The 20,976-nt window shown below is 53.5% G+C and overlaps 1 protein-coding gene and 1 pseudogene across 2 annotated transcripts in view; both read left to right on the top strand.

The window, feature by feature from the left end:
• Positions 1–20,976, top strand: part of LOC144124489 (uncharacterized) — a 1,136,493-nt gene that overhangs the window by 185,821 nt on the left and 929,696 nt on the right. The gene's annotated exons all lie outside the window — the stretch shown is intronic.
• Positions 1–20,976, top strand: part of LOC144126324 (uncharacterized) — an 80,576-nt pseudogene that overhangs the window by 5,490 nt on the left and 54,110 nt on the right.

The following is a 20,976-nucleotide window of genomic DNA, read 5'->3' as shown; positions in this document are numbered from 1 at the left end:
GCCAGAAGTAACGGACTGATGGCCGCCATTCGGCATTTAGAACGGAGCCAAGCAAACCGCCCCTAACGCCTTCCCTTACTTGGTTCATTAATAAAGGTTTTACCTGCTCTGCCTGCCTGCCTGCCTGCCTCTGCTTGCCTCTGCCTGCCTCTGCCTGCCTCTGCCTGCCTCTGCCTGCTTTTTAACAATTAGTGAGCCACAACCCTGAAACACCTGATATACATATAATCACATGTGTATACGCTTTGGCTCCAGTGAACACTGCTTCCTGCTTGAAAGTGAAGTCCAACACGCGAGAAAAAATACGCTCACCAGCCTTACGGTGCTGTAGACGGCTCCTCATAATATGCGCACTTTTGGCTGCCGACACGACGATGTTTCGGTAGCGTCACAGATCTTTTTTCCCTGAAGTTTCGTGGCACACATACCGTACTTTTGATGTCAAATGATGAAAACAAAGAAGCGGCAGCTGCCGTCACGAAGCGGCGTGTTGAGATTGGCCGGCTCGTCAAATTTTTACGCACGGTCAGCACGGCTTCGAAGGAGTGAGCCGCTAAGATAAGCACGTGAAGGGTTGCTTTGCGTTTGGACAAGGTTTAGGGCGAGAAAGAGCGGTGAAGCCGGAAATGGTTGGTCGTGGCAACCCAGCTCTCGTGCTAAGCTGAAGAGAAACATGAAAAGAAAGAAGAAACTTTTATTTGTCATATGACGCACCGACTGTCTAGTCTCGGCTCTGGCTGCTCTGCTGAGAACGATCGGCTAAGTTTCAGGTGGCTTCTCGTTTTTTGGGCCTTAATCACGCGGTAAGGCAGTAATCCCGGGCTATGTCTACCCAGTCTCCCGGCCAAGGGAGCGCCCTCTGGTCGGCTTCTCTATCCCCTAATCTCCTGCCTTTGGAAGCTTTTTTGCGCAGCGGCGTCGGCAGTATCCCTGTTGCGCTGCTGCCTCACGATGGTAGTGCAATCAAGATGACCAACCCTGGAGCTGTTCGGGCTGCTCTCCAGTCAGCCACTTCTCATTATGAGTCAATCTCAGAAGTACGCCGGTTTGGGCGCGGCGGGATTCTGTGCAGATCGCCAGACATCGCCTGTGTCAGAGATTTACTAAAGACCTCGTCCTTTGCCTCGCTTCGGGTAAGTTCATTTAGCCCTTCACATCTACCTTGCACGAAAGGTATTGTTGGAGGCGTCGAATCTTCCCTGTATCCATCGAGTCTTCCCTGTCTCCAGCAGAGACTCTTGAGCTTGTGTCTGCTGCAGGTGTTGTTGCTGTGCATCGCTGTAGCCGGGATGTAAACAACATGCGGGTGCCTACCGAATCTGTGATTGCCACCTTTGTCGGAACTTCCTGCCCCTCTGAAATCAAGGCATGGCCTCGAATTTTTCGGGTTAGCACTTTGTCACCTAGGCCTCTGCAGTGCAACAACTGCTGGCGCTATGGCCATAGCGCCGGCGGTTGCAAATCCAACTTGCGGTGTTGCAACTGTGGGGATGGTCATGCAACGAGCACCTGCACTGAGCAGAACGAGAAGTGTGCCCTTGTCGTGGGGCCCACAATGCAAATTACTCAAATTGTCCCTCCCGAGAGCAGGAAATCCAAATCCTAGAGATAATTGACAGAAAACGCTGTTCCCACCGTGACGCTATTACACAGTTGAAAGCACGTGCCGACTGATATCCAGGTGGGACCGCTCATCAAGGAGTTATGTTAGACTCTACGCTTTCCCAGGCAATTGCGGCTGCTGTGGGAGCTTCAATGTCTAAAAAGGTAGAGAGGATTGTCGCAAGTGTATCGGAGTGCCTTACAAAAGTTCTAGCGACTCAGCGACTCACTTGGCAGCAGCAAGGGCAGCCTGACGAGACCATTTAAATCTTGTCCGCTATCATTGCAGCCACAAGTGCGCGGCCAGTATCCATCGGTGTTGGAAGCAACCGTCGGCAAAGAAGGCAGCCAGCGTGACGACGACAATAAGCCGGTAACGTCACGTCCACCAGGGAAGCACCTGCTGCAGAAATGGCCGCGTTTTCACCGAGGAATCACTTGGCAGCAGCAAGCGCAGCCTGACGAGACCATCTAAATCTTGTCCGCTATCATTGCAGCCACAAGTGCGCGGCCAGTATCCATCGGTGTTGGAAGCAACCGTCGGCAAAGAAGGCAGCCAGCGTGACGACGACAATAAGCCGGTAACGTCACGTCCACCAGGGAAGCACCTGCTGCAGAAATGGCCGCGTTTTCACCGAGGAATCACTTGGCAGCAGCAAGCGCAGCCTGACGAGACCATCTAAATCTTGTCCGCTATCATTGCTGCCACAAGTGCGCGGCCAGTATCCATCGGTGTTGGAAGCAACCGTCGGAAAAGAAGGCAGCCAGCCTGACGACGACAATAAGCCGCTGACGTCACGTCCACCAGGGAAGCACCTGCTGCAGAAATGGCCGCGTTTTCACCGAGGAATCACTTGGCAGCAGCAAGCACAGCCTGACGAGACCTTCTAAATGTTGTCCGCTATCATTGCAGGCACAAGTGCGTGGCCAGTATTCATCGGTTTTGGAAGCAACCGTCGGCAAGGAAGGCAGCCAGCGTGACGACGACATTAGGCCGGTGACGTCACGTCCATCAGAGAAGCACCTGCTACCGAAAGGGCCACGTCTTCACCGAGGAATCACTTGACAGCAGCAAGCGCAGCCTGACGAGACCTTCTAATAGTTGTCCGCTATCATTGCAGCCACAAGTGCGCGGACGGTATTCATCGGTGTTGGAAGCAACCGTCGGCAAGGAAGGCAGCCAGTGTGACGACGACAATAGGCCGGTGACGTCACCTACGTCAGGAAAGCACCTGCTACAGAAATGGCCGCGTTGCACAGAGGCACACACGTTGTAGCAAATAGCTAACCATGAAAGTGTGACCTTAAAACTGTCGTACGGGGGTAGATCGTTTGTGCTTTTTGCTGTATACAGACCACCTGATTCACCACTTCAATATTTATGTGATATGGCCGATCACATGTCTAAATTTCGCCGTGATAAAATATATCTTGTCGGTGATTTTAATCTCCCAAATATTGACTGGAATAGTCCCTTCCCTAGTACAAACAATGACATAAATGCTTCATACATGTGTGATATTATGCTTATTCATAATTTGCAACAGGGAGTTAAGCACCCAACGCGCATACACGGGGAAGCTGCATCTATTCTCGACCTCGTCTTTCCTAGCCAAGCAACAGAACGTTTTACTGTTTCAGTTGAAACTGGGTTATCTGATCATTGCATGGTCGTTTTTACTTGTCCCATTCAACAAAATGTCGACAGTGAACCTGCAGAAATTATTTCCGTGAAAAACTTCTCCAGAGCTAATGATGAAAGTGTGTTAGACTACTTCAGCTTACACCTTGACATGTTTCGAGGAACTAATGTTGATGAACTCTGGAATAAATTTAAAGAAATCTGTACGTGCTGCATTTATAACTACATTCCTAATAGAACAAAGAAAACATGTAAAAAAACTCCTCGGATCACGCGAGAAATAATACATTTAAAAAGAAAAATCAAACGTCTGAAGCGTGGGGGTGCCTGTCGAAATATAGTTAAAATACATCAGGCTAACTTCACAAGCGCTTTGCGCCAGGCTAAACAAAATTACTTTCAGTATAGCCCGCCAAATTTTCTTCGTGACTCACCACATAAGTTCTGGAAATTTTTATCGAAAACGAAAAAAACAATTACGCGCATTTCATGTCAAGGTGCCCAGCTTGCTGATAAATCGCAAATCTCTGAGGCATTCAATAAGTATTTTCAGAGTGTGTTTTCCCATCATGGTTTATTTGTTCAACCCAGTACCATGTCTCCCAACACGACCCCCGACATTGTGTCTTCATCTGGCGTATTCTCCATGCTACTCAACCTCAAAACTAAAGCGTCCGCTGGACCGGACGGGATGCCAAATATTTTTTTGCGCCGTTATGCAGAAGCCATCACAGAGTTCCTGGTTGTTATTTTCCGCAAATCATTTGAAACGAAACATTCCTTCCGGCTGGAGGAAAGCGCGGATTGTGCCCGTGCTGAAAAAGGGTGATCCTGCCTTGATTGCTAATTATCGTCCCATATCAATAACTTCCACATGTTGCAAACTTGCTGAGCATATCATAGCTAACTACATAACTACATTTCTAAACGATAACAAGGTACTTACCCCCCATCTACTTACCCCCCATCAGCACAGGTTTCGAAAAGGCTTTTCCACTGTCACTCCGCTAACTTCTGTCATTCATACTTTTGCAAGTGTACTAAACAGCGCTGGTCAAATGGATGTTATTTTTTTAGACTTCAGCAAAGCCTTTGATGTTATTTCTCATGCCAAACTAATTTACAAACTTGAAGTTATTGGTCTTCCTAATTTCATAATTCGTTGGATTTCCTCATACCTTTCTCACCGCACACAATTTGTTTGTATTGATGATTGCTATTCAAACCACCTGCCGGTCACTTCTGGCGTCCCACAGGGAAGCGTCCTCGGACCTCTCCTCTTTTTGATACATATCAATGACATTACGAACGTTATAACTACCCCTGTTCAAATTAGATTATTTGCAGAAGACTGCGTTTTATTTCACCAAATTACTTGCCAAGATGATCAAGTTTTACTAAACTCCAATCTTCAGAACATACATACATGGTGTAATAAATGGGACATGAAGCTAAATTTAGAGAAAACAGTATACATGACGATAACTAAAAAAAAAGGCTTCCTTCTCATTTCCTTACAATATTTCATCTCACCTTCTGACCGAAGTCAGCGAGTACAAGTATCTAGGAGTTACAATAACGAAAAACTTTAGCTGGAATAAACATGTATCAAACGTATGCTCCTCAGACTTTCGTAAACTCTGCTTTCTTAGACATAAACTAAAACTTGCCCCACCTGAACTTAAAAAATTAACCTACTTTTCAATAATAAGGCCATCACTAGAATATGCGTGCACCGTCTGGGATCCCTACACTAAACGTAACATCGAGGCCCTTGAAATGATTCAACGCAAAGACGACCGTTTTATTTTTTCAAAATATCGTGTAACTGACTCACCAACGACCCTCATGCAAACTCACGGTATTGAAACATTACAGCTGCGCCGGAAAATTCAAAGACAAACTACTTTTCTTACTAAAAATCCATAAACTGTCTATGAATGCAGAACCCTTCCTTAAACCTAACACTACGCGCCAAACACGAAATCATCATACACAATCATTAACCCCTTACAGTGCTAGGATTAATGCCTTTAAATACTCATTTTTTCCACGCACCATTGAGGAGTGCAACAGGTGTTCGCCAGATCTCTTAACCAGAGCTGATTCTTTTGACTCAATGTTTTCTTCACAGCATTTAATTTTAGAGCCGTTTTTTCGTTCACTTTTAGTATTTTGTATCTGAGCCTTGTATTTATTGCTGTATTTTGTGTTACAACTTGTATTTAACTTTTTTCAATTTTGCTAAACCTGTTCTTTTTTGCATATATTATGTACTCGCCCCTCCTGCTTGGGCCTACTGTAGGCCTGCAGTATGTTCTAAATAAATAAATAAATAAATAAATAAAATCACTTGGCAGCAGAAAGCGCAGCCTGACGAGATCTTCTAAATGTTGTCCGCTATCATTGCAGCCACAAGTGCGCGGCCGGTATTCATCGGTGTTGAAAGCAACCGTCGGCAAGGAAGGCAGCCAGCGTGACGACCACAATACGCCGGTGACGTCACGTCCACCAGAGAAGCACCTGCTACAGAAAGGGCCGCGTTTTCACCGAGGAATCACTTGGCAGCAGCAAGCGCATCCTGACGAGAACTTCTAAATCTTGTCCGCTATCATTGCAGCCACAACTGCGCGGCCAGCATTCATCGGTGTTGAGAGCAGCCGTCGGCCAGGAAGGCAGCCAGCGTAACGACGACAATACGCCGGTGACGTCACGTCCACCAGGGAAGCGCATGCTACAGAAAGGGCCACGTTTTCACCGGGGAATCACTTGGCAGCAGAAAGCGCAGCCCGAACAGACCTTCTAAATCTTGTCCACTATCGCTGCAGCCACAAGTGCGCGGCCGGTATTCATCGGTGTAGGAAGCATCCGTCGGCAAGGAAGGCAGCCAGCGTGACGACGACAATAGGCCGGTGACGTCACGTCCACCAGGGAAGCACCTGCTACAGAAAGGGCCGCGTTTTCACCGAGGAATCAATTGCCAGCAGCAAGCGCAGCCTGACGAGACCTTCTAAATCTTGTCCGCTATCGTTGCAGCCACAAGTGAGCGGCCAGTATTCATCGGTGTTGGAAGCATCCGTCGGCAAGGAAGGCAGCCAACGTGACGACGACAATAGGCCGGTGACGTCACGTCCACCAGGAAAGCACCTGCTACAGAAAGGGCCGCCCTTTCACCGAGGAATCACTTGGCAGCAGCAGGCGCAGCCTGACGAGACCTTCTAAATCCTGACCGCTATCGTTGCAGCCACAAGTGAGCGCCCAGTATTCATCGGTGTTGGAAGCATCCGTCGGCAAGGAATGCAGCCAGCGTGACGACGACAATAGGGCGGTGAGGTCACGTCCACCAGGGAAGCGCCTGCTACAGAAAGGGCCGCGTTTTCACCGTAGAATCACTTAGCAGCAGAAAGCGCAGCCAGACGAGACCTTCTAAATCTTGTCCGCTATCATTTCAGCCACAAGTGAGCGGCCAGTATTCACCGGTGTTGGAATCACCCCTCGGCAAGGGAGGCAGCCAGCGTGACGACGACAATACGCCGGTGACGTCACGTCCACCAGGGAAGCGCGTGCTACAGAAAGGGTCGCATTTTCACCGAGGAATCACTTGGCAGGCAGGGCAGCGTGACGAGACCATCTAAATCTTGTCTGCTATCATTGCAGCCACAAGAGCGCGGCCAGAATTAACCGGTGTTGGAATCACCCCTCGGCAAAGAAAGCAGCCAGCGTGACGACGACAATACGCCGGTGACGTCACGTCCACCAGGGAAGCGCATGCTACAGAAAGTGTCCCATTTTCACCGAGAATCACTTGGCAGCCAGGGCAGCCTGACGAGACCATCTAAATCTTGTCTGCTATCATTGCAGCCACAAGTGCGCGGCGAGTATTCACCGGTGTTCGAGTCACCCCTCGGCAAGGAAGGCAGCCAGCGTGACGACGACAATACGCTTGTGAAGTCGCGTCCACCAGCGAAGCTCCTGTTACAAAAAGGGCCGCATTTTCACCGAGGAATCACTTGAAAGCAGCAAGCGCAGCCTGACGACAACTTCTAAAACTTGTCCACTATTATTGCAGCCACAAGTGCGCGGCCGGTATTTATCGTGTTGCAAGCAACCGTGGGCAAGGAATGCAGCCAGCGTGACGACGACATAAGGCCGGTGACGTGACGTCCACCAGGGAAGCACCTGCTACAGGAAGGGCCACGTTTTCACCGGGGAATCACTTGGCAGCTGCAAGCGCAGCCCGAACAGACCTTCTAAATCTTGTGCGCTATCATTGCAGCCACCAGTGCGCGGCCAGTATCCACCGGTGTTGGAATCACCCCTCGGCAATGAAAGCAGCCAACGTGACGACGACAATACGCCGGTGACGTGACGTCCACCAGGGAAGCGCATGCTACAGAAAGGGCCGCATTTTCACCGAGGAATCACTTGGCAGCCAGGGCAGCCTGACGCGACCATCTAAATCTTGTCTGCTATCATTGCAACCAAAAGTGCGCGGCCAGTATTCACCGGTGTTGGAATCACCCCTCGGCAATGAAAGCAGCCAACGTGACGACGACAATACGCCGGTGACGTCACGTCCACCAGGGAAGCGCATGCTACAGAAAGTGTCGCATTTTCACCGAGAATCACTTGGCAGCCAGGGCAGCCTGACGAGACCATCTAAATCTTGTCTGCTATCATTGCAGCCACAAGTGCGCGGCGAGTATTCACCGGTGTTGGAGTCACCCCTCGGCAAGGAAGGCAGCCAGCGTGACGACGACAATACGCCTGTGAAGTCGCGTCCACCAGCGAAGCTCCTGTTACAAAAAGGGCCGCATTTTCACCGAGGAATCACTTGAAAGCAGCAAGCGCAGCCTGACGACAACTTCTAAATCTTGTCCGCTATTATTGCAGCCACAAGTGCGCGGCCGGTATTTATCGTGTTGGAAGCAAACGTGGGCAAGGAAGGCAGCCAGCGTGACGACGACATAAGGCCGGTGACGTGACGTCCACCAGGGAAGCACCTGCTACAGAAAGGGCCACGTTTTCACCGGGGAATCACTTGGCAGCAGAAAGCGCAGCCCGAACAGACCTTATAAATCTTGTCCACTATCGCTGCAGCCACAAGTGCGCGGCCGGTATTCATCGGTGTAGGAAGCATCCGTCGGCAAGGAAGGCAGCCAGCGTGACGACGACAATAGGCCGGTGACGTCACGTCCACCAGGGAAGCACCTGCTACAGAAAGGGCTACCTTTTCACCGAGGAATCAATTGCCAGCAGCAAGCGCAGCCTGACGAGACCTTCTAAATCTTGTCCGCTATCGTTGCAGCCACAAGTGAGCGGCCAGTATTCATCGGTGTTGGAAGCATCCGTCGGCAAGGAAGGCAGCCAACGTGACGACGACAATAGGCCGGTGACGTCACGTCCACCAGGAAAGCACCTGCTACAGAAAGGGCCGCCCTTTCACCGAGGAATCACTTGGCAGCAGCAGGCGCAGCCTGACGAGACCTTCTAAATCCTGACCGCTATCGTTGCAGCCACAAGTGAGCGGCCAGTATTCATCGGTGTTGGAAGCATCCGTCGGCAAGGAATGCAGCCAGCGTGACGACGACAATAGGGCGGTGAGGTCACGTCCACCAGGGAAGCGCCTGCTACAGAAAGGGCCGCGTTTTCACCGTAGAATCACTTAGCAGCAGAAAGCGCAGCCAGACGAGACCTTCTAAATCTTGTCCGCTATCATTTCAGCCACAAGTGAGCGGCCAGTATTCACCGGTGTTGGAATCACCCCTCGGCAAGGGAGGCAGCCAGCGTGACGACGACAATACGCCGGTGACGTCACGTCCACCAGGGAAGCGCGTGCTACAGAAAGGGTCGCATTTTCACCGAGGAATCACTTGGCAGGCAGGGCAGCGTGACGAGGCCATGTAAATCTTGTCTGCTATCATTGCAGCCACAAGTGCGCGGCCAGTATTCACCGGTGTTGGAATCACCCCTCGGCAATGAAAGCAGTCAACGTGAAGACGACAATACGCCGGTGACGTCACGTCCAACAGGGAAGCGCATGCTACAGAAATTGTCGCATTTTCACCCAGGAATCACTTGGCAGCCAGGGCAGCCTGACGCGACCATCTAAATCTTGCCTGCTATCATTGGAACCACAAGTGCACGGCGAGTATTCACCGGTGTTGGAGTCACCCCTCGATAAGGAAGGCAGCCAGCGTGACGACGACAATACGACGGTGAAGTAACGTCCACCAGCGAAGTACCTGCTACAAAAAAGGCCGCGTTTTCACAGAGGAATCACTTGGCAGCAGCAAGCGCAGCCTGACGAGAACTTCTAAAACTTGTCCGCTATCATTGCAGCCACAAGTGCGCGGCCGGTATTTATCGTGTTGGAAGCAACCGTGGGCAAGGAAGGAAGCCAGCGTGACGACGACATTAGGCCGGTGACGTGACGTCCAACAGAGAAGCACCTGCTACAGAAAGGGCCGCGTTTTCACCGGGGAATCACTTGGCAGCAGCAAGCGCAGCCCGAACACACCTTCTAAATCTTGTCCGCTATCATTGCAGCCACAAGTGCGCGGCCAGTATTCACCGGTGTTAGAATCACCCTTCGGCAGTGAAAGCAGCCAGCGTGACGACGACAATAGGCCGGTGACGTCACGTCCACCAGGGAAGCGCATGCTACAGAAAGGGCCGCATTTTCACCGAGCAATCACTTGGCACCAGGGCAGCCTGACGCGACCATCTAAATCTTGTCTGCTATCATTGCAACCAAAAGTGCGCGGCCGGTATTCGCCGGTGTTGGAATCGCCCCTCAACAATAAAAGCAACCAACGTGACGACGACAATACGCCGGTGACGTCACGTCCACCAGCGAAGCACCTGCTATAAAAAGGGCCGCGTTTTCACCGAGGAATCACTTGAAAGCAGCAAGCGCAGCCTGACGAGAACTTCTAAAATTTGTCCGCTATCATTGCAGCCACAAGTGCGTGGCCGGTATTTATCGTGTTGGAAGCAACCGTGGGCAAGGAAGGCAGCCAGCGTGTTGACGACATTAGGCCGGTGACGTGACGTCCAACAGGGAAGCACCTGCTACAGAAAGGGCCGCGTTTTCACCGGGGAATCACTTGGCAGCACCAAGCGCAGCCCGAACAGACATTCTAAATCTTGTGCGCTATCATTGCAGCCACAAGTGCGCGGCCAGTATCCACCGGTGTTGGAATAACCCCTCGGCAATGAAAGCAGCCAACGTGACGACGACAATACGCCGGTGACGTCATGTCCACCAGGGAAGCGCATGCTACAGAAAGGGCCGCATTTTAACCGAGGAATCACTTGGCAGCCAGGGCAGCCTGACGAGACCATCTAAATCTTGTCTGCTATCATTGCAACCAAAAGTGCGCGGCAGGTATTCGCCGGTGTTGGAATCACCCCTCAACAATAAAAGCAACCAACGTGACGACGACAATACGCCGGTGACGTCACGTCCACCAGCGAAGCACCTGCTATAAAAAGGGCCGCGTTTTCACCGAGGAATCACTTGAAAGCAGCAAGCGCAGCCTGACGAGAACTTGTAAAACTTGTCCGCTATCATTGCAGCCACAAGTGCGCGGCCGGTATTTATCGTGTTGGAAGCACCCGTGGGCAAGGAAGGAAGCCAGCGTGACGACGACATTAGGCCGGTGACGTGACGTCCACCAGAGAAGCACCTTCTACAGAAAGGGCCGCGTTTTCACCGAGGAATCACTTGGCAGCAGCAAGCGCAGCCTAACGAATCCTTCTAGATCCTGTCCGCTATCACTGCAGCCACAAGTGCGCGGCCAGTATTCATCGGTTTTGGAAGCAGCCGTCGGCAAGGAAGGCAGCCAGCGTGACGACGACAATAGGCCGGTGACGTCACGTCGAACAGCGAAGCACCTGCTACAGAGAAAGCCGCGTTTTCACCGAGGAATCACTTCGCAGCAGCAAGCGCAGCCTGACGACATCTTCTAAATCTTGTCCGCTATCATTGCAGCCACAAGTGCGCGGCCAGTATCCACCGGCGTTGGAATCACCCCTCGCCAATGAAAGCAGCCAACGTGACGACGACAATACGCCGGTGACGTCACGTCCACCAGGGAAGCGCATCCTACAGAAAGGGCCGCATTTTCACCGAGGAATCACTTGGCAGCCAGGGCAGCCTGACGCGACCATCTAAATCTTGTCTGCTATCATTGCAGCCACAAGTGCGCGGCCAGTATTCACCGGTGTTGGAATCACCCTTCGGCAATGAAGGCAGCCAACGTGAAGACGACAATACGCCGGTGACGTCACGCCCACCAGGGAAGCGCATGCTACAGATAGTGTCGCATTATCACCCAGGAATCACTTGGCAGCCAGGGCAGCCTGACGAGACCATCTAAATCTTGTCTGCTATCATTGCAGCAACTAGTGCGCGGCGAGTATTCACCGGTGTTGGAGTCGCCCCTCGGCAAGGAATGCAGCCAACGTGACGACGACAATACGCCGGTGAAGTCACGTCCACCAGCGAAGCACCTGCTACAAAAAGGGCCGCGTTTTCACCGAGGAATCACTTGAAAGCAGAAAGCGCAGCCTGCCGAGAGAACACAGAAACTGCTGAAGAAGTGGCGGTGGCGCTCGCCCTAGCAGGATCTAATGCAGGATACATTCATTTCGACAGCAAGTCCGGTGTCAGAAATTTTAGTAAGGGCTTGGTCTCTTGGGAAGCCAAACGCATTCTGGACAGCATGCCTTCTAAAACTTGTCCGCTATCATTGCAGTCACAAGTGCGCGGCCGGTATTTATCGTGTTGGAAGCAACCGTCGGCAAGGAAGGCCGCCAGCGTGCGATAAGAGGCCAGTGACGTCACGTCGGCCAGCGAAGCACCTGCTACAGAGAAAGCCGCGTTTTCACCGAGGAATCACTTGGCAGCAGCAAGCGCAGCCTGACGACACCTTCTAAATCTTGTCCGCTATCACTGCAGCCACATGTGCGCGGCCAGTATTCATCGGATTTGGAAGCAGCCGTCGGCAAGGAAGGCAGCCAGCGTGACGACGACAATAGGCCGGTGACGTCACGTCGACCAGCGAAGCACCTAATACAGAGAAAGCTGCGTTTTCACCGAGGAATCACTTCGCAGCAGCAAGCACAGCCTGACGACACCTTCTAAATCTTGTCCGCTATCACTGCAGCCACAAGTGCGCGGCCAGTATTCATCGGTGTTGGAATCACCCCTCGGTAAGGATGGCAGCCAGCGTGACGACGACAATACGCCGGTGAAGTAACGTCCACCAGCGAAGTACCTGCTACAAAAAGGGCCGCGTTTTCACCGAGGAATCACTAGGCAGCCAGGGCAGCCTGACGAGACCATCTAAATCTTGTCTGCTATCATTGCAGCCACAAGTACGCGGCCAGTATTCACCGGTGTTGGAATCACCCCTCGGCAATGAAAGCAGCCAACGTGAAGACAATAATATGCCGGTGACGTCACGTCCACCAGGGAAGCGCATGCTACAGAAAGTGCCGCATTTTCACCCAGGAATCAGTTGGCAGCCAGGGCAGCCTGACGCGAGCTTCTAAATCTTGTCCGCTATCATTGCAGCCACAAGTGTGCGGCCAGTATCCACCGGTGTTGGAATCACCCTTCGGCAATGAAAACAACGAACGTGAAGATGACAATACGCCGGTGACGTCACGTCCACCATGGAAGCGCATGCTACAGAAAGTGTCGCATTTTCACCCAGGAATCACTTGGCAGCCAGGGCAGCCTGACGAGACCATCTAAATCTTGTCTGCTATCATTGCAGCAACTAGCGCGCGGCGAGTATTCACCGAAGTTGGAGTCACCCCTCTTCAAGGAAGGCAGCCAGCATGACGACGACAATACGCCGGTGAAGTCACGTCCACCAGCGAACCACCTGCTACAAAAAGGGCCGCGTTTTCACCGAGGAATCACTTGAAAGCAGCAAGCGCAGCCTGACGAGAACTTCTAAAACTTGTCCGCTATCATTGCAGCCACAAGTGCGCGGCCGGTATTTATCGTGTTGGAAGCAACCGTGGGCAAGGAAGGCAGCCAGCCTGACGACGACATTAGGCCGGTGACGTGACGTCCACCAGGGAAACACCTGCTACAGAAAGGGCCGCGTTTTCACCGGGGAATCACTTGGCAGCAGCAAGCGCAGCCCGAACAGACCTTCTAATTATTGTCCGCTATCATTGCAGTCTCAAGTGCGCGGCCAGTATTCATCGGTGTCGAAGCAACAGTCGGCAAGGAAAGCAGCCAGCGTGACGACGACAATAGGCCGGTGACGTCATGTCCACCAGGGAAGCACCTGCTACAGAAAGGGCCGCGTTTTCACTGAGGAATCACTTGGAAGCAGCAAGCGCAGCCTGACGACACCTTCTAAATCTTGTCCGCTATCATTGCAGCCACAAGTGCGCGACCAGTATTCATCGGTTTTGGAAGCAGCCGTCGGCAAGGAAGGCCGCCAGCGTGACGACGACAATAGGCCGCTGACGTCACGTCGGCCAGCGAAGCACATGCTACAGAGAAAGCCGCGTTTTCACCGAGGAATCACTTCGCAGCAGCAAGCGCAGCCTGACGACACCTTCTAAATCTTGTCCGCTATCACTGCAGCCACAAGTGCGCGGCCAGTATTCATCGGTGTTGGAATCACCCCTCGGTAAGGAAGGCAGCCAGCGTGACGACGACAATACGCCGGTGAAGTAACGTCCACCAGCGAAGTACCTGCTACAAAAAGGGCCGCGTTTTCACCGAGGAATCACTTGGCAGCCAGGGCAGCCTGACGAGACGATCTAAATCTTGTCTGCTATCATTGCAAGCACAAGTACGCGGCCAGTATTCACCAATGTTGGAATCACCCCTCGGCAATGAAAGCAGCCAACGTGAAGACAACAATATGCCGGTGACGTCACGTCCACCAGGGAAGCGCATGCTGCAGAAAGTGCCGCATTTTCACCCAGGAATCACTTGGCAGCCAGGGCAGCCTGACGAGACCATTTAAATCTTGTCTGCTATCATTGCAGCAACTAGTGCGCGGCGAGTATTCGCCGGTGTTGGAATCACCCCTCGGCAAGGAACGCAGCCAGCGTGACGACGACAATACGCCGGTGACGTCACGTCCACCAGAGAAGCGCATGCTACAGAAAGGGCCGCATTTTCGCCGAGGAATCACTTGGCAGCCAGGGCAGCCTAACGCGAGCTTCTAAATCTTGTTCGCTATCATTGCAGCCACAAGTGCGCGGCCAGTATCCACCGGTGTTGGAATCACACCTCGGCAATGAAAGCAGCCAACGCGACGACGACTTACGCCGGTGACGTCACGTCCACCAGGGAAGCGGGTGCTACAGAAAGGGCCGCAATTTCACCGAGGAATCACTTGGCAGCCAGGGCAGCCTGACGCGAGCTTCTAAATCTTGTCTGCTATCATTGCAGCCACAAGTGCGCGGCCAGTATTCAACGGTGTTGGAATCACCCCTCGGCAAGGGAGGCAGCCAGCGTGACGACGACAATACGCCGGTGACGTCACGTCCACCATGGAAGCGCATGCTACAGAAAGTGTCGCATTTTCACCCAGGAATCACTTGGCAGCCAGGGCAGCCTGACGAGACTATCTAAATCTTGTCTGCTATCATTGCAGCAACTAGCGCGCGGCGAGTATTCACCGGAGTTGGAGTCACCCCTCTTCAAGGAAGGCAGCCAGCGTGACGACGACAATACGCCGGTGAAGTCACGTCCACCAGCGAAGCACCTGCTACAAAAAGGGCCGCGTTTTCACCGAGGAATCACTTGAAAGCAGCAAGCGCAGCCTGACGAGAACTTCTAAAACTTGTCCGCTATCATTGCAGCCACAAGTGCGCGGCCGGTATTTATCGTGTTGGAAGCAACCGTGGGCAAGGAAGGCAGCCAGCCTGACGACGACATTAGGCCGGTGACGTGACGTCCACAAGGGAAGCACCTGCTACAGAATGGCCGCGTTTTCACCGGGGAATCACTTGGCAGTAGCAGGCGCAGCCCGAACAGACCTTCTAAATATTGTCCGCTATCATTGCAGTCTCAAGTGCGCGGCCAGTATTCATCGGTGTTGAAGCAACCGTCGGCAAGGAAGGCAGCCAGCGTGACGACAACCATAGGCCGGTGACGTCACGTCCACCAGGGAAGCACCTGCTACAGTAAAGGCCGCGTTTTCACCGAGGAATCACTTGGCAGCAGCAAGCGCAGCCTGACGGCACCTTCTAAATCTGGTCCGCTATCATTGCAGCCACAAGTGCGCGGCCAGTATTCATCGGTTCTGGAAGCAGCCGTCGGCAAGGAAGGCAGCCAGCGTGACGACTACAATAGGCCGGTGACGTCATGTCCACAAGGGAAGCACCTGCTACAGAAAAGGCCGCGTTTTCACCGAGGAATCACTTGGCAGCAGCAAGTGCAGCCTGACGAGACCTTCTAAATCTTGCCCGCTATCGTTGCAGCCACAAGTGAGCGGCCAGTATTCATCGGTGTTGGAAGCATCCGTCGGCAAGGAAGGCAGCCAGCGTGACGACGACAATACGCCGGTGACGTGACGTCCACCAGGGAAGCACCTGCTACAGAAAGGGCCGCCTTTTCACCGAGGAATCAATTGGCAGCAGCAAGTGCAGCCTGACGAGACCTTCTAAATCTTGTCCACCACCGTTGCAGCCACAAGTGCGCGGCCAGTATTCATCAGTGTAGGAAGCATCCGTCGGCAAGGAAGGCAGCCAGCGTGACGACGACAATACGCCGGTGATGTCACGTCCACCAGGGATGCACCTGCTACAGAAAGGGCCGCCTTTTCACCGAGGAATCAATTGCCAGCAGCAAGCGCAGCCTGACGAGACCTTCTAAATCTTGTCCGCTATCGTTGCAGCCACAAGTCAGCGGCCAGTATTCACAGGTGTTGCAATCACCCCTCGGCAAGGAAGGCAGCCAGCGTGACGACAACATTACGCCGGTGAGGGCACGTCCACCAGGGAAGCATCTGCTACAGAAAGGGCCGCATTTTCACCGAGGAATCACTTGGCAGCAGCACGCGCAGCCTGACGAGAACTAAATCTTGTCCGCTATCACTGCAGCCACAAGTGCGCGGCCAGCATTTATCGCTGTTGGAAGCATCCGTCGGCAAGGAAGGCAGCCAGCGTGACGACGACAATAGGCCGGTGACGTCACGTCCACCAGGGAAGCGCCTGCTACAGAAAGAGCCGCGTTTTCACCGAGGAATCACTTGGCAGCAGCAATCGCAGCCTGACGAGACCTTCTAAATCTTGCCCACTATCGTTGCAGCCACAAGTGAGCGGCCAGTATTCATCGGTGTAGGAAGCATCCGTCGGCAAGGAAGGCAGCCAGCGTGACGACAATAGGCCGGTGACGTCACGTCCACCAGGGAAGCACCTGCTACAGAAAGGGCCGCCTTTTCACCGAGGAATCAATTGCCAGCAGCAAGCGCAGCCTGACGAGACCTCCTAAATCTTGTCCGCTATCGTTGCAGCCACACGTGCGCGGCCAGTATTCATCGGTGTTGGAAGCATCCGTCGGCAAGGAAGGCAGCCAACGTGACGACGACAATACGCCGGTGACGTCACGTCCACCAGGGAAGCACCTGCTACAGAAAGGGCCGCCTTTTCACCGAGGAATCAATTGGCAGCAGCAAGTGCAGCCTGACGAGACCTTCTAAATCTTGTCCACTATCGTTGCAGCCACAAGTGCGCGGCCAGTCTTCATCAGTGTAGGAAGCATCCGTCGGCAAGGAAGGCAGCCAGCGTGACGACGACAATAGGCCGGTGACGTCACGTCCACCAGGGAAGCACCTGCTACAGAAAGGGCCGCCTTTTCACCGAGGAAGCAATTGGCAACAGCAAGTGCAGCCTGACGAGACCTTCTAAATCTTGTCCACTATCGTTGCAGCCACAAGTGCGCGGCCAGTATTCATCGGTGTTGGAAGCATCCGTCGGCAAGAAAGGCCGCCATCGTGACGACGACAATACCCCGGTGATGTCACGTCCAACAGGGAAGCACCTGCTACAGAAAGGGCCGCCTTTTCACCGAGGAATCAATTGCCAGCAGCAAGCGCAGCCTGACGAGACCTTCTAAGTCTTGTCCGCTATCGTTGCAGCCACAAGTCAGCGGCCAGTATTCACAGGTGTTGGAATCACCCCTCGTCAAGGAAGGCAGCCAGCGTGACGACGACATTACGCCGGTGAGGGCACGTCAACCAGGGAAGCACCTGCTACAGAAAGGGCCGCCTTTTCACCGAGGAATCAATTGGCAGCAGCAAGTGCAGCCTGACGAGACCTTCTAAATCTTGTCCACTATCGTTGCAGCCACAAGTGCGCGGCCAGTCTTCATCAGTGTAGGAAGCATCCGTCGGAGAGGAAGGCAGCCAGCGTGACGACGACAATACGCCGGTGATGTCACGTCCACCAGGGAAGCACCTGCTACAGAAAGAGCCGCCTTTTCACCGAGGAATCAATTGCCAGCAGCAAGCGCAGCCTGACGAGACCTTCTAAATCTTGTCCGCTATCGTTGCAGCCACAAGTCAGCGGCCAGTATTCACCGGTGTTGGAATCACCCCTCGGCAAGGAAGGCAGCCAGCGTTACGACGACATTACGCCGGTGAGGGCACGTCCACCAGGGAAGCATCTGCTACAGAAAGGGCCGCATTTGCACCGAGGAATCACTTGGCAGCAGCACGCGCAGCCTGACGAGACCTAAATCTTGTCCGCTATCACTTCAGCCACACGTGCGCGGCCAGAATTCATCGCTGTCGGTAGCATCCGTCGAAAAGGAAGGCAGCCAACGTGACGACGACCATAGGCCGGTGACGTCACGTCCACCAGGGAAGCACCTGCTACAGAAAGGGCCGCCTTTTCACCGAGGAATCAATTGGCAGCAGCAAGCGGAGCCTGAGGAGACCTTGTAAATCTTGCCCGCTATCGTTGCAGCCACAAGTGAGCGGCCAGTATTCATCGGTGTTGGAAGCATCCGTCGGCAAGGAAGGCAGCCAGCGTGACGACGACAATATGCCGGTGACGTCACGTTCACCAGGGAAGCACCTGCTACAGAAAGGGCCGCCTTTTCACCGAGGAATCAATTGGCAGCAGCAAGTGCAGCCTGACGAGACCTTCTAAATCTTGTCCACTATCGCTGCAGCCACAAGTGCGCGGCCAGTATTCATCGGTGTTGGAAGCATCCGTCGGCAAGGAAGGCCGCCATCGTGACGACGACTATACGCCGGTGATGTCACGTCCACCAGGGAAGCACCTGCTACAGAAAAGGCCGCCTTTTCACCGAGGAATCAATTGCCAGCAGCAAGCGCAGCCTGACGAGACCTTCTAAATCTTGTCCGCTATCGTTGCAGCCACAAGTCAGCGGCCAGTATTCACCGGTATTGGAATCACCCCTCGGCATGGAAGGCAGCCAGCGTGACGACGACATTACGCTGGTGAGGGCACGTCCACCAGGGAAGCATCTGCTACAGAAAGGGCCGCGTTTTCACCGAGGAATCACTTGGCAGCAGCAAGTGCAGCCTGACGAGACCTTCTAAACCTTGCCCGCTATCGTTGCAGCCACAAGTGAGCGGCCAGTATTCATCGGTGTTGGAAGCATCCGTCGGCAAGGAAGGCAGCCAACGTGAGGACGACAATAGGCCGGTGATGTGACGTCAACCAGGGATGCACCTGCTACACAAAGGGCCGCCTTTTCACCGAGGAATCCATTGGCAGCAGCAAGCGCAGCCTGACGAGACCTTCTAACTCTTGCCCGCTATCATTGCAGCTACAATTGCGAGGCCAGCATTCATCGCTGTTGGAAGCATCCGTCGGCAAGGAAGGCAGCCACCGTGACGACGACAATAGGCCGGTGACGTCACGTCCACCAGGGAAGCGCCTGCTACAGAAAGAGCCGCGTTTTCCCCGAGGAATCACTTGGCAGCAGCAATCGCAGCCTGACGAGACCTTCTAAATCTTGCCCGCTATCGTTGCAGCCACAAGTGAGCGGCCAGTATTCATCGGTGTTGGAAGCATCCGTCGGCAAGGAAGGCAGCCAACATGACGACGACAATACGCCGGTGACGTGACGTCTACCAGGGAAGCACCTGCTACAGAAAGGGCCGCCTTTGCACCGAGGAATCAATTGACAGCAGCAAGTGCAGCCTGACGAGACCTTCTAAATCTTGTCCACTATCTTTGCAGCCACAAGTGCGCGGCCAGTATTCATCGGTGTAGGAAGCATCCGTCGGCAAGGAAGGCAGCCAGCGTGACGACGACAATAGGCCGGTGACGTCACGTCCAGGAGAGAAGCACCCGCTACAGAAAGGGCCACCTTTTCACCGATGAATCAATTGCCAGCAGCAAGCGCAGCCTGACGAGACCTTCTAAATCTTGTCCACTATCGTTGCAGCCACAAGTGCGCGGCCAGTCTTCATCAGAGTAGGAAGCATCCGTCGGAGAGGAAGGCAGCCAGCGTGACGACGACAATACCCCGGTGATGTCACGTCCAACAGGGAAGCACCTGCTACAGAAAGGGCCGCCTTTTCACCGAGGAATCAATTGCCAGCAGCAAGCGCAGCCTGACGAGACCTTCTAAATCTTGTCCGCTATCGTTGCAGCCACAAGTCAGCGGCCAGTATTCACAGGTGTTGGAATCACCCCTCGTCAAGGAAGGCAGCCAGCGTGACGACGACATTACGCCGGTGAGGGCACGTCCACCAGGGAAGCACCTGCTACAGAAAGGGCCGCCTTTTCACCGAGGAATCAATTGGCAGCAGCAAGTGCAGCCTGACGAGACCTTCTAAATCTTGTCCACTATCGTTGCAGCCACAAGTGCGCGGCCAGTCTTCATCAGTGTAGGAAGCATCCGTCGGAGAGGAAGGCAGCCAGCGTGACGACGTCAATACGCCGGTGATGTCACGTCCACCAGGGAAGCACCTGCTACAGAAAGAGCCGCCTTTTCACCGAGGAATCAATTGCCAGCAGCAAGCGCAGCCTGACGAGACCTTCTAAATCTTGTCCGCTATCGTTGCAGCCACAAGTCAGCGGCCAGTATTCACCGGTGTTGGAATCACCCCTCGGCAAGGAAGGCAGCCAGCGTTACGACGACATTACGCCGGTGAGGGCACGTCCACCAGGGAAGCATCTGCTACAGAAAGGGCCGCATTTGCACCGAGGAATCACTTGGCAGCAGCACGCGCAGCCTGACGAGACCTAAATCTTGTCCGCTATCACTTCAGCCACAAGTGCGCGGCCAGAATTCATCGCTGTCGGTAGCATCCGTCGAAAAGGAAGGCAGCCAGCGTGACGACGACCATAGGCCGGTGACGTCACGTCCACCAGGGAAGCACCTGCTACAGAAAGGGCCGCCTTTTCACCGAGGAATCAATTGGCAGCAGCAAGGGCAGCCTGACGAGACCTTCTAAATCTAGCCCGCTATCGTTGCAGCCACAAGTGAGCGGCCAGTATTCATAGGTGTTGGAAGCATCCGTCGGCAAGATAGGCAGCCAACATGATGACTACAATAGGCCGGTGACGTGATGTCCACCAGGGAAGCACCTTCAACAGAAAGGGCCTCCTTTTCACCGAGGAATCACTTGGCAGCAGCAAGCGCAGCCTGACGAGACCTTCTAAATCTTGTCCACTATCGTTGCAGCCACAAGTGCGCGGCCAGAATTCATCGGTGTTGGAAGCATCCGTCGGCAAGGAAGGCCGCCATCGTGACGACG

Source organism: Amblyomma americanum, chromosome 3 (assembly GCF_052857255.1).
Source record: "Amblyomma americanum isolate KBUSLIRL-KWMA chromosome 3, ASM5285725v1, whole genome shotgun sequence".
NCBI lineage: Eukaryota > Metazoa > Arthropoda > Arachnida > Ixodida > Ixodidae > Amblyomma > Amblyomma americanum.
The sequence above is the reverse complement of the archived record's forward strand: the minus strand, read 5'-3'. Positions and strand labels throughout refer to the sequence as shown.